Genomic DNA, 14,670 nt, shown 5'->3' with positions numbered 1-14,670 from the left:
AACAGTGGAGGTACTGGTACCACTGACAGTCATCCTGACCAGGATTGTGTGTCTGGTTGCCTGTGCTCCTCCATCTGGCTGTTGAAGTCTGTTTCATGTCTCATTTAAATAAGAAGGCCTCTGAGGCAGGAAATCTTTAAAAAAAATAATGTCTTAAACCCTCAGTAATATTCCACAGAAATAAAATCGTTTAATTAATTAATAAGACGTGAGTGTTAAAGTGATGATGTTGCAAGAAAATGCTTATCCTTCACAAATTTGTTAGCTTGCAAATGGAAGAATCTGTAAGAAAAATTCTTTCTCTTACCAGCAGAATTGCAAGTGCATAGGAGCATTGACAGTGAAAATGTATGTGAAGCAGTGAGAATCAGACACAGATTTGGACTGTCACCTGGATTTTTTGACTTAGGACATAGGAGCCCTGAAGCATTCCGCTTGCCCACCTGGGGAGTCATCCCTATCACTCTGGTGCAACAGCTCAGAGGCTTTGTTACACTCAGCACTGAATATGAATGTAAAAACAGTCCTCAGTTTTAGGATCTTACCATCCAAATGGTTAAAAGACACAAAGAACAGAAGACAGGAAATAACATTATCTTCCTTTTGCATCAGGAATGCATCACCGAGACCTTGAGACCACTAAATTTCCAAATTGCACCCAACCAAAATGGCAACCTGAATGCAGGTGTCTCCACCTAAACAAACTTTCATTTTCCTCCTTGCTGTGATTAGGCCTGATGGAAACCACATTACTGTGCAAATTGTGCCTGGACAAAATGTCATTTGAGTTTTAAACTCAGTTGTTGCAGTGCTTCCTGGGAGAAGTAAATCAGGTGTCCAGTGCTTCCCCCTGTGTCATGCCCTTAGGGCAAACTGTGTTTCCTGTGGTACATGAGCATCAAGTGATTCCTATGGGATGCTGAAACAGTTCAGCTAGAGGTCAAAACCATGGTGTCTCATGAAATATGTATTATAGCTGCCAAAGTCAGTCTGAAGGAAAAACGTGTGTCAGTCATATTTAACTCCCAGCAGACCCTGAAGACTGCAAAAATAAAATTAGGCTGTTTGACATGAAATACACTACTTTGTCTAAAATTATTCTTATTTAGGTCATTCTGGATCAATATTAAATGTTCTGTTTCACTTTTTCTAACAGAAAATTAACAGGACATAGAAGCATTGTCAATCTTTGCCACAGAACATGAACGTTTGAGGAAAAACTGTATATCTCAATGTGCTGATTTTGGTTGTGGTAGAGTCAATTTTCTTCACAGTGGTTAGTACAGTGTTATGTTTTGGATTTGTGCTGAACATGGGGTTGATAATATAGAGGTGTTTTTGTTATTGCTGAGCAGGGCTTACACAGAGCCAAGGCCTTTTCTACCTTTCGTGCTGTCACACTAGCGAGGAAGTTGGGGGTGCCTGGGAGGCTGGGAGGACACACAGCTGGGACAGGTGACCCCAGCTGACCAAAGGGATATTCCAGACCATGTGACATCATGCTCAGTAAATAAAGTGCAGGGAAGAAGGAGAAAGGGAGGGATGTTTGGAGTGATGGAGTTTGTCTTCCCAAATCACCATTACATGTGATGGGTCCCTGCTCTCCTGGAAATGGCTGAACACCTGCCTGCTCATAGGAAAGTGATTTAATTCCTTGTTTGCTTTGCTTGTGTGCATGGCTTTTTTATTTACCTATTAAACTGTCTTTATCTTAAACCATGGGTTCTTTAGCTTATACCTTTCTGATTCTCTACCTGATCCTGCTAGTGGGGGAGTGAGTGATCAGCTGCCTGGTGTTTCGCTGCTGGCTGGTGTTAAATTATGATACCCAAAGAGATTGAAATTCTGAAGGTCTCATCCTCTGTCAAAAAACTCTCAGTGGAAAATTCCCAGGCAGGTCCAGCTGACTTACAGAACTGCATATCTTCTATGTTCCAAATACTGCAGTATTTGTTTGAAAGTGGTATAAGCATACAAACTGTTATCCTGAGGCTTGCTATAAACCTGAGATTAGGTTTAATTACAGTACTAAAAAAATAGCAGGTCTTTCAGTGAGCATGAAGTGCATTAGTAACTCTTTTCCAATCAAATAAAGTCTGCTCTAGCACAAACACCATGGTTTCATCAAGCATCAAGACAGGGAGATTTTATGAAACCATATAGAAAGTTATGTGTCATTCAAAATCATAGGAAACATGTTAAACTACCAGGGGTACTTAGGAAAACGTTAGGTTCTTTGGAAGAAAATTCATCCTGGCAGTCCAAATCCGAGAGTCACTGAGGTCTCCAACTGGGAAAACTACAGCTCTATGACATGAGCTCAAGGGAGATTTGATGAAAACAGAAAGCAGCTTTGCTTCAAGACACTCATAAAAATACACCAGTGGTGCTCTTGCCTTGCTGATTAAACTCTATGCAATTAATTATTCATAGTGAATTCTCCTGTTGTGCAAGTGGTTTGATGAGGGATGTATATCTAGTACGAGCCATACTGTGGGGATAATGAACACTCCTTGATGGAAAACAAAAATCTTTTCTGTTAAATTTCTTTGCATCACAAATTAAGAAACATTTCCTCTGGGCTCTTTCTTTCTGAATAAAACATGTATGTGCATAAACATATACATGTGGCATTGAAGGAATGAGAGCGAGAAAGCAGGTAAAGTGCATTCTGTCATTTCCTTGAGGATGAGATGTGAGGTTCACAGTGGAAGAAGATCTACAGCTTTCTGAATGGAACTGGCCTCCTCAGGGACATGATTCTTTGGTATACCTGTAGCAGTACTACCAAAACTGCCACAGCAAGTTTCCAGCAACAGGGTAGTTCACACTGTCCAGCAAGGTTTATGACACAGGAAGAAGGATATAGGGACTTCAAGATTTGCTCAAATGGATGGGCAATGGTGATGTCTTATGCAGTTGGTAGTTTCACTTCCAAGTGAAAATTAATTCAGAACTAAGCTGGAAACAAACCAACATTCTTCTGTGAGTCCCCTATGATGAAAGTTGCCTACATCCATGAATTTACCCATGTATCTATTTTTTTTCCACTTCTAAATTTAAAGAAAATTCCAAAGGAAATGTTAAAAATAAGGGAGGGATTTATTTATTCTTGCTTGCCTCATTCCAGTTCAGCAGAAAAGACTCCGCAAACAACACAAGCTGGAGCTCAAGTACGGTCAATTTAAATTCAGCTCCCCTTGCCCCACCAAACTCCATCTCCATTTCAGTATTTGGAAACTGGCACCTTTATACTGCAACTGGCTCTGCTAGAGGAGGTATCACAGTTTTTTAGTGGATGTTCCTGTCCTCTTGAAACTTTGTCTGTGGTGCTGTAATCAGAGCTATTAGCAGTAGATGGTTTTCATAAATGTGTCCTCTTGGCAACAAGTGGCAGCTGAGTTCTTTTAAAATACCAGCCTGGATCCTGCATGTTGCCTACCTGAAAGTCTGGCCCTAAGCCCAGTCAAAAGCTACTCCCATATGTCTCTTCATGTTGTTTTTTTTTTTTTCTTAAAACCAATGATGTCATCATGCAAAAGACTTATCCCCGCTTCAGAGTTGGAATTTTGTTCAAAACTCAAGCATATGCGTCCCCACCTACAGTCTAACTATAACGATCTGTTGGTTCCACTTCCCATGAATCAGTACTAGAAACTACTAAGAAGCTTAAAAAGAACAGATTGTGCTTTTTTTCCAGATGAAGCTTAATATAGTAAAGCACATAATAATACTTCAATCTGGTAGAAAAGGGTCAGGCAAACTGCAGGTGGCTCTTGCTTCCCCTCCTGCCCAGCAACTGAGACAATTAAACTCCCTAACCACAAACCATTAAGATCTTATGTGCATTACACAACAAAACAACATTTTAATTCTTAAAATTAGCAAAATGTACTGACATCTGCCGTATCACGTTAGAAGTTATCAATAGGAGATCAAAAGTCTCTATTGCCAAATGGAAGAACAAACTATGTTTTCTCCTGCCCAGGAATTTTTGGGATGTCATGTATGCCTTTTTGAATAAAAGAGCTGTTTCCATCAATAGCTGTACATGCAAATTGTTATCAGATAGTTCTTTGGTTTTAGAGATTTTCAGTGACCATAGATGAGCATCAATCTTTAGGAGAGATTTAAGATGTAGGATTGCTTTTGGCAGGTCACAGTGAAAATTCACAAAGCAAAAGAAGAGGAGCCTTGAGTGAAACAGAAGAAATGCATTATGTCATTCATTAGGCTGGTAATAATCCTACCTGTCACAAACCATATCTATTTACGCAGAAATGGTCTCATTATTTTTCTAGGCAAGGAAGAGCAAATCAGAATAATATTCTATGCTGTATCTGAGCCACGGAAAAGAAGTCAAGTCAGGTTAAAATTTGCAGTATATGTTTTGCAAGAAGTAAAGGGAATACAGAGCTTCATCTTCCACTTCTTTCCATCTGCACCAAAAGGATGAACTTTGCCAGAAATATAAAAAGACAAGGTATAGCTTTGGTACAATTTTGAAAATGCATGTGGGAGTACTAGAGCATATTTATGAAAGGCAACACATTGATTGATTAGCAAGATGATCTTCCTGAAAGTTGAGGATATGGGGGTGTTTCCCAAATGGAAATGTTAGAGGTGTCTTTGACTGTTACAATTCAAATTAATCATGGAAAAACACCAATAGGACCTGCTACTACCTACTAGATATTGTCCACATTTAACTCTTGTCACTATGAGTCTTTTAAAGTACCTCACTGTTAAGAATAGGGGCATAAACCAAGTCTTTCGAGCAGCTGGAGCAACCACATGCCACTGATACAACATGATCAAAATCACAGCCTTCTGTGTAGTTATGTCTGCAAATAGAACATGACAATAGAGTGTTATTTTATTCTAAAGGGTACAAACCAAATGAAATCAAAACACATATGCCTGAAATTCTGGAGTTGTCTATGTGTGTTAAAAAAAAAAAAAAAAAAAGAAAACCCAACTTCTTTGCATCTCATCCAAATACTTTATTTAAATGATTTTTAAATGGGATTTACATTTCTATATTAAACATATATGTGTAAAACAATACAAATTTCTTTTAGAAGTTCATTATGAAAGCAACCCGTTAAAAACAACTTAAATGAGAATAGTTCCTCCAAATATACTCCACTTCAGTATTTCCAACCAGACTTTTTCCTTAATAATCACTAGTGGACTAGGCTGTTCCACTTCAATCATCTTGAGTACTAGATAGCAACTTCAGGACCTTTGGGTTCTTTCCTCATAAAATGTTAAATATGAAAGCCTGAATTTAATGGGAAGAAATGATAAACATGTATACACCTTTGTATGGACAGAAGGTTTCTCCAAAGAAATTGCTTCTCTAGTGAAGCAGACAGGCAACGTTGGCTGGGCTTGGAGAAACCCTCTCTCTGCCACGTTAAGCAAAGGAGTGGCACACGGCAAAAATTCCCTCAGCGATTAAATTAAGAACGCTACCTACTCCATCCTTAAAACTGCTATACTTGCCTTCTGTAAGCACAGAAAGTCTCAAAGTGATTTGGAGGATGCAATCTAAAATCTGAGGCCTCATAGGGCGCATAACCACTGACGGCTGCAGTTAGGACTCTATCCTTAGCTCTCCATAGGATTGTGGAGAATCATGTACATCTTTTCTCAGATGTTAATCTTTTCTGTTCAAACTGAAAGCTCTTCAAACAGCATTTATCTACTGCCAAGTATCCATAAAACTCAGACCCCAAAGGGTTGCCTATGTCCCCAGTGGCTTGGTAAGTTCAGATACTACAATTCAAGATGCATCAATATAAAGAAACATTAGTTACCATGATGTCATACGAGCTATGAAATTAATTCCATCTCCTGTGAAGAGTTTGGAGGCTATCAGTTTTCTACATTTGAAGACAGGGAATGTTTTCATAATCACAAAAATGTTTGCTAATCAAAGCCCCCCTGTCGGCATCTGTATTTCTTTTCCACGGCCTCCTTGTTTGGTACATCGTGTTACAGTATCCCCACTGCAAAACCCCTCCTTTCTTAAATCTTAAAATTCAATCTACTGAAATAATGTATAGAAATGATAATATTTGGTTTGATAATGACCATTTTATCATTTTAATATAAGATTCATATTACTTTCTGCAATGTAAAGTAAAATCAAACGTATTTTGAATCAGGTAACTATTTTTACTTCTAAAATAAATATACAAAATATATTGACATTTAAAAATAAATTTAATATGTTTAATCAGGAAATTAATTAACTCTTTTCTGTGAGGTTTTTAAGTTTCAGCTACTAGGTATTTTTTGATTAGGAGTTCTCATCCAAAGGCATTTAGACCAGCTCTATTTGTAAGGTATTTGTTTAACTAACCAAATTTTAAATCATTTTAGAGATGTAACATATAATATACCCCAAACACAACTGTACTTAATTAATTTAAACAAATCTGTTTATTATCTCCTCATCTAAGAGAGCTCATAAGTATCAGTTTGATATCAAAGTCTCTTCTCTCTCATCTTCTCTGAGCTATTTTGAAATAATAAATTAAATTCTCAAGATAATGATGACCTAGTTTCACAGTTTAATGCACCACACTTTTATTTATTTTTAAATTATCACCTCATAACTTTAAAAGAGAAACTCATTTAAACATTGCTGTTATGTGAGCAAAGGGAACAGAGTGGAAACAGCCTTCTCTGTATGCTTCCTTTGATCCCTCCTGCTAACTGGAATGTCTGCAGCTTTGTGGCCCTTGTCCACGGAGCAATGTTTGAAGTCCTACATGATGCTAATGTCTACTAGAGGATTTTAAGTCTGACAGCTCTTGCAGAAACATGCTGCCATCTCTGATTGCTCTCCTTGTTTTCAGACTGGAGAGATTAAGATTTTTCTGCTCTTTCTGTTGGGGAAATAGCTCTTTCTGTCTACCTGACTCTAAGACATTTCCATTAATAAAAGAACAGTTCCTAGTGGACTCCAGAGATGCTCAACTTTTCTTTCATTTTCCTTCAGGGTTATACTTTTCATTTTTTGTTTGGTTTTCAGATAGAAATGAGAACACCTGAGATTGACAGTATTGGGCTGCAGGCTGTTTCTTCCAGAAGACAAAGGCTAAGACAGAAAGGAGAGAGCTTTGCAGTGGGAACTCTTTGATCTATGATTCGTATCCTTCATTGTGGGTGAATTCCTCAGGAGTTCAGGTGCCTGGGGTTTATTCACTGGCATTTGGACCTAGTCCCAGTTCTGGTTTAGGCTATTAATTATTATATTTCTCAAAAGAGTTGGTCCGTTCTACAAATGAACAACATTACACTTCTGTAAATTCACAAACTGGAACATAACTTCATGTAATATTAATTCTTAACTCTGCTACGGTTTGTGTCTGGTCTTCTGAAATACACACAATGTCCTATTTTGCTGATGCAGTAGGTGAGCAATACCAGAAGACATCCGCAAAAGGAAGCATAATTCAGGGATTATTAGATTTTGAAGGCCTTTAATTAATCTTGAGTTTTCTGCTAAGTGCCTTTCTCTCTGCCCTATGTCCTCATATGTGAAATGAAGGCAAACATTTCCCTGACAGCGGTGGTGCAAGAATAAACGTTATGGAAAACTTGGATAACTGCAGTAAAAGAGCACCGTTTACATTGGTCAGACTGAATGAAACATGACAGTTTTTCCTCACAAAAACTCACTTTTTCTTTGTTGTAATAATGTTCACATCATGTTTTTTGCAGCAACAATCACTGTTTGTCTAACATTTGTTTACAAATCAACACCTGAAATTTTCCAAGAGTAGCTGAAGATGATGGCAAGGCTACTCCAAAGACTTACACCTTATTTTGACTTTAAATGATCATGCACATTCATATTCAGAACCTTCATTTAGTAAAAGAGTTAGCTTTGTGACTCTCTCAATATGAACTTGGAGAATGGAGAAGTCTACCAGGAATCCATAAATATTTAGTGTGGTAACTGGAAGGCAGGTCTGTTGATTGTACTTCCTGGGAGTGCTTGTCAAAAGAGTTTGAAGTGGGCAATATGAAATTTCTTGGGGTATATTTATAATTTGTAGAGTACACTGTATAGGATGAGAAGACTTATACTGTGGGGCCAGCTACTTTCTTGCAGATGTTCTCATTTTAGGAACATGTTGGGTAATCATTGGCTCTTGGTGGATAACAAAGATTGAATCTTACAAAAATACTTCGAAATTGCATTTAAGATTGTTGGGGTAAAGGTGGATGCAGATATCATTAGAACACCATGATCCTCAGCTTTGGGATGCAGAAACTGAAGAAAGAGAAAATAGAACAGGGTGGAAGGTAAGAATATGAACTTCTTGACTGTGTGGGTGACCGAGCTCTGGAACAGATTGCCCAGAGAGGGTGTGGAGCCTCCCTCGCTGCAGATAGTCAAGAACCATCTGGACACAATCCTGTGCAGCGTGCTCTGGGATGGCCCTGCTTGAGCAGATTGGACCAGATGACCCTTCTGTGATCCCTTTCTACCTTACCCATCCTGTGATTCTGTGATTTGCTGAATTTCAGACTAAGCTGCCCTATAGCAAAGGCATAATTAGTTACTAAAAATTACATAATGATTTTTGTTTTAGAAGCTCCCAACAGTAGTGGATATTTCATGGCTACCTTGAACAATCACTGTGAAGCCAAACTAGTCTTTTCCTAAGTTTTCCATCCCTCATTCTTAACCTGTTTTTCTATATTCTCTTTGAATTTGACCTTATTAAATATTTTCTATCAAACATGAGAATAGCTTCTCAAATTGATATTTTCAGAAGCCCTCAGCAGTTTTTAAGAAAACCACCACATGTCCACTTAATATTTTATTATTTTTTAAAGATTAGACAACTCCAGGATTCTAGTTTTCTTGGGAGTGATTGCAAATTAGTTTATGTTGTCCAGACAGGATAGTGTGCATTTCAAAATATGGTACTTTCTTATCTTGTACTTTGCCTGGGCAGAGTAGAATTGAAAGACTATTTCATGCCTCAAAAACTTTTTACCTCTTTTTATACTTTCAGTAGAATATTACCTTATTTAAAAGGTAATAATAACGGTAATAATAATAGTAATAATAATTAAGGATAAGGTAAGGATAGTAATATTACCTTATTTAAAAATGGAATGACACTGTTGACTGAAGTTTAACTTGTGATCCATTTTAATTATCTAGGTCTTGTTTTCTGCAGAACTGCTTCTCAGTCAATCATTCTTCATCCAGTATTTAAGCATTAGAATATTCTGTTCTAGGAGGAGTGTCATCCAACATGGTACTCTTTACAGATTTAATAACCATATGCTGTTTATCATAAATTCAAATCACTGTCAGAAACATAATTAAAAATGGAATCAAGGAAGTTCTGTAAGAAAGACATTGAGCTTATGTCTCCTGTTAGAAAGTGAGAAATACAGTTTGAACAATGATTTATGTTCTGTTTTGCACCTAACACAGCAAATTTAGATTCATATCTACTTAGTACATGGTTTTAAGACAAAGTAACTCATTCCACTCAAATGTTCTGAACTGGATACTAGGTTGGCTTGATACGCTTTATTTTTAAGAATACATTGTCCCTTCTTTATGACACTGGAAGGAAAGGACTCATTCCTTATAGAGAATTGTTTATTTTTTGCAGAAGTGAAATATGGTTGGCTGAGCTTTTCCTCAGTTTCTCTTTCAAGAAGAGGCAGATGAGTGCAACCTCATTTCAGTTTTTTGGAAGGTTATGCACCTTAGATAGGTTTTACCTAAGAAGGCACTAAAAACATAAGCAGTTATTCCAGAGTGCTGAGGTCCCCTGAAAGGACCCGGAGTAAAAGTCCTTGGGCCAAAGTGATCAGAGAACCTGAAGTTCTTTTTGACTTTTGCAACATGCTCAAGTTTGAATAAGATGGCCTCATGTGGTGTGCTAAACACTGTCATCCATCATATTAGCTTTCTCCTTAATGATCTGAAAAGGTATTTCAATGTTAATGAAATTTGCAAATGGCTCTTAACTGGACAATGCTGAGGATGCCAGCCAGGACACAGAAACATTGTAAAGTTGTCTAAAGATATTGTTGACTTGACTAGGAATTGGGCAAAAGAGACAGGTTCTCTTTGTCATAGTTAAACCAAAAATTCTGAAAAATTAGCCAAAATATTCAAAATTATTCTGTAAAACAAAACATTCCTTTCTGTAATGCAAAACCAAAATATTTTAATGATTTGCAATGTTTGTAGTCTTTTTCTTTACAGGATTTCCATTTTCTAGGAATTAAAAAAAAAATTACTTTTCCTTCAGGGCTGCAATTTAAAAAAATCAGGATATTAGAAACTGTATTCCCAACAATCTCTGATGTTAATTTTTATCTCATTCCAGAACAAACATATACTTTTAAAGGGGTAGAAAAATAGTTAATATTACATTCCATTCAGAGATATCCACAAGGCACGACTAGGTCCAAAAGGCTGTGGCAGGAGACCTTCCCTGTGCAATTTTATAAATTAATCTGAAATCTAGACCTGAGCACACAGAAAGAAGAAGCAGGAAATAGACTGAGATGTCAAAAGACCTTTTTTCTCAGTCCATATTTAAAGCTGCCTCAGAGCTTCATTTTTATTTTTCCCTTTTCAAAAAACACCGACTTAGAAGTCTCTTGCAAACTTCATGGACCTGTTTAAACACCTGACATTGCATTTGGTGACAGTGTTCATAAACAGTGAAGCACTTCATTATGAAATATCTTTTATGAAAAAAACCACCACGGTAAATATGAGGAGGAGGGAGAAAGAAATAAAATTAAAATTATTAAAGAACAAAACAAAACCACACTTAGTCGCTGGATTTACTTATTTATTTTTAAGTGCTGTGTACAAAGAGATGAAAGGGTTCTTCATGATTTTAGCCTCAGGTTAAATTTCATCTGGGCTCCCTATCAGGTGCCAGGCTCAAGGCTGACTGGGGAAGTCAAAGTCCTTTTCATCAGGCACATTGTTTTGACTTCAGATATTAATGGAGATCATAAAAATCAACCCACACCACAGGAGCAGTTGATTTTCAGAAAAGTTTGACCATGGTGTACTGTAACAGGCAGTGTCCATATGAGGTAATAACTAAAGAAAATTTCTCCTATAAAGGTGGCACAGATACATAACAATATGTAGCAGTGAGAAAGAAAGGTGACAGGAAGGGGATGAGGGGAAGATTTTTTACATATTACTTTGCTGATAAAGCAAAGTACTGAGTAGCTAGATAAACTGGTATGTATTTATACCTTTTAACAGTGTATCTTTAATTATTATTATTATTATTATTATTATTATTATTATTATTATTAGCAAAACTAGTACTAAATATTGCTTACAGGCCCCTGATAAGATCTTGGCCACACCATGTTAAGTATAACAAAAAGACAGGGTAAGAGAGCACCTTTTCTGAAATAGATAATTCTAAATATACAAGAAAATCAAAGAATGAGAATGGAAATAAAGACACATTAAGATAAAAAAATAGTATTTCTCAAGTGTCAGACAACTGATTATTTATAAAGGAGTGCTAGATAAATTTCCCACTATAGCACTTGCTAACTGTGATCTTAACCCTTTCATTTGGTATCTGAAGCCATCCTCCTGGCTGCTGCCTTTGTTCCCTATATAGCAAATGGAGTGGAACCAGCAACTGCAGGAGATGATGCACCTACATATCTTACACATATTTTCTTTTTTTTTTTTTTGATAGATGAGTTGACTAGAGCTGCAGAGTGCACAATTCAGTTTACTTAGTTGCCTTATTTTCAGATATCCAAAGAAACCCACCCAAAACTTGCTAAATTGTAGAATCATAAATCATGGAGTGGTTTGAATTGGAAGGGACCTCCAAAGCTCATCTAGTCCAATCTCCTTGACACAGACAGGGACACCTTCCACCTGATATGTTGCTCAAAGCTCCTTCCAATCTGGCATTCAACCTGGCCATTCTCATTCACTAATCTAATTCCAAGAAAATAATCCCTCCTTCTCCTCACAAAGAAAATCTTCTTGATTTGCATGGTATTTTTTGACCAAATGTTCAATGTAATTTTGGACCTGAAAAAGAATGTTTCTCACCCTTAAAAATAAATTACCAGCTCTAGTAAGAGTGTCATCATGGAAATTATTTAGTCCTCCACATAAGGGTAGGAAACTGAGCCAGAGAAGGAATCCAATACTAGATTTAGGAAATTTTATACTATTAGGTTCCAGTGAAAGAACTGGGTTATTTAGAAAATCTTTGCATATATTAAGAAACCTCTTCTCCCACATTTCTGTGAGCTTTTTTGGTTCTACTGGCTGATTTTACATCAGGGGAGATGAAAGAAAAATAAAAAATTCTCCCAAGGAATATGATGTAAACTGTAGATGATAGAGTACTTTCTTTATCTTCTTTTAGATGGCTGAGTAACAGCTGTGAAGATTTAACGGGTTTGTTATAGAGTGGCTGGTATCCCTTTCATTATTGGCATTACAGTCAAAACTGTTGACTACTGACTAGCTGGACCATTGGAATATTATGTGATCCTCCACTATTTGAAATTGATGACTCTGCAAAGCTAGCTAATTTTAATTTTAAGCAGCTAGGGCAAAAGTTAGCCTCTTATTTCAGTATGGTTTAGGTGTCTGTTGCCTTCCTAGTCCTTCATACCCATGTGTCCAGACCCTAAGCCTCAGGTAGCCATTGCTCCGTTCGAGTGACTCCATCATTACAAGCCCAGTTCTAGCTTATGTTAGACAGTTCAAACAAACATTTACCATAAAGACAGACAACATCTCCATATATACATATGAGGTGCATAACAGAATTTCACCTTGGATCTGTCCCTAGAGTCAGTTACATCTAAAGCTCATTTTCCCTTCTTATTTGAGGACACGATGAACTCATTACTTTCCTTTGCATTGCCCTCACTATTCATCCTCAGTCTTAAACAGATATGTCTCTGATAACTTTTACATTGTCTACACAATATTAGTATTCTTGTCGAATTCAATGAAATCCTAGTTAAAAAGCAGATCAGTTCTTGCGGCAAACATCTCTGATTTTTCAGACCTCTTTGCATTTCTATTACCCCACCAGCTGTAATGGTGTGTTTGCTTAAAAAAGGCCACAGAAGTGTGGAATGTCGATGTTATGAAATGTGCCAGCATTTAAGAGTGAGCAGAGGAGCCACTGAACACACCACAGCTGAGTGATCAAATGGCAGAAGGAGTAATGGACCACAATGAGCAGGTATCACAGTATGTTAATCTCAGTGTAAAATAGATTTGACTTTAAGTAATGATGTTCCCACTTGGACCAGATTCCAAAATTAGTGCAGGAAGCAGAAAGCTCTCTGATCTGCTGCCAGGTCATCAGGCACTAGCTTGAACAGATGCTCCTTATGGAATTTATTGTATGAAAGAAGGAACACCAGTTAATTTGATTTACAAGGTTATGCATAATATTTCTGCACCACAGATTTCCAATTTGTTATTAGCAAACAGCTTTAATTCTCCGATAAATATGTTTGAGAAGATTTGTGCTGGGCTTTGTTGGTACGTACGTGAAAAACTGCTTTGCAAAGATCCCTATCCCCACAGCACGTGTATGATTTGTAATTCTGGAAAGTACATGAATAATGGAGGCAATTTTAACCAATGACTGCAATAAGCTGCAAAAATCAGTAAAAAATAACATTAACAAGGCTGGCAGGTGGAAATCTGCAATGATGCCTGCTGGCCTCCAACTGATCACTTTCCTCTCTATATGTGTTCCTGTGTTAGTGAACTCCTGAATGTTTGTCAGCTTTTCATTACCATATATTGCAACATTAATGAAAGGTTGTTGCTTTTGGGTATTGTCCCTGCATAAAAGTAAACAATGTTATGTTGATTTTCTCTCAATATTAGCAGTTTAAGGAAGAAAATTCTGATTGAAATTCTGAAAACTTTTCTGCCTTTTCTGGGTTGTTTTGTGGGGTATGAAAGAAAAAAAATTAAATTCTACCTTTTAAAATTTTTACATGTTTTTTTCTTATTTACCTGTAAAATACTACATGCTTTACATGATTTATTTAGGTATCTGCCAATATCTTTGTTATCCCTATTTTACCCGTAATATATTATTATGTGACAATACCCTTCTTGACACCAAAGTCTGTTTACTTTCAATGCCTCTCTCCTTTCAGAAAGATTAGATATTTAAACCTTCCCATGAAATTCCAAATTGATTTTCAACATCTGAAGGTTTCAAACAGAGAAGGACCTGCTGTGATCATCTCAATGTTATCTTTCACAACAAAACACATTTTTTATGCTTTTGTGAAATTAGTTATTTGCTTTTGGTTAAAGCAAATTCTTCCGAATTCTCTTCAAGGAGAGTAAAAATGCAGGGAGTAATTTTTTCTCTAAGGTTTAATAAAATCAATTATTAGCAAGGTCTAGAGCTAAAATCATGCCTTTAACCTGATGTTCAGGTAATAACCAGGAGGATATCTGCAACGGTGTCTTGCCCTTGCAGAGCTACAATACACTGTCACTTGAAAGTGGCATCAGGTGTTCTCACCTTTCTCTAAAGCACAGAACCTGGACCTGTGATACATGGGAGATAGCAAATTGCCTCCAGCATTCTGAGATATGGCAGAAAATAGTTG

At 37.0% G+C, this 14,670-nt stretch overlaps 1 protein-coding gene and 1 long non-coding RNA gene across 9 annotated transcripts in view; one reads left to right on the top strand and one right to left on the bottom strand.

Moving 5' to 3' along the window:
- The window catches only part of LOC121662649, a 787,841-nt gene that overhangs the window by 171,914 nt on the left and 601,257 nt on the right, over window positions 1-14,670 (top strand). The gene's annotated exons all lie outside the window — the stretch shown is intronic.
- The window catches only part of GRM5 (glutamate metabotropic receptor 5), a 247,690-nt gene that overhangs the window by 138,210 nt on the left and 94,810 nt on the right, over window positions 1-14,670 (bottom strand). The window lies entirely within an intron of this gene.

The sequence above is a fragment of the Corvus kubaryi genome, unplaced genomic scaffold (genome assembly GCF_017639235.1).
Source record: "Corvus kubaryi isolate FWS band 111438036 unplaced genomic scaffold, C.kubaryi_AGA036_p1.0 37260, whole genome shotgun sequence".
NCBI lineage: Eukaryota > Metazoa > Chordata > Aves > Passeriformes > Corvidae > Corvus > Corvus kubaryi.
This window is presented reverse-complemented; position numbering and strand designations above follow the sequence as displayed.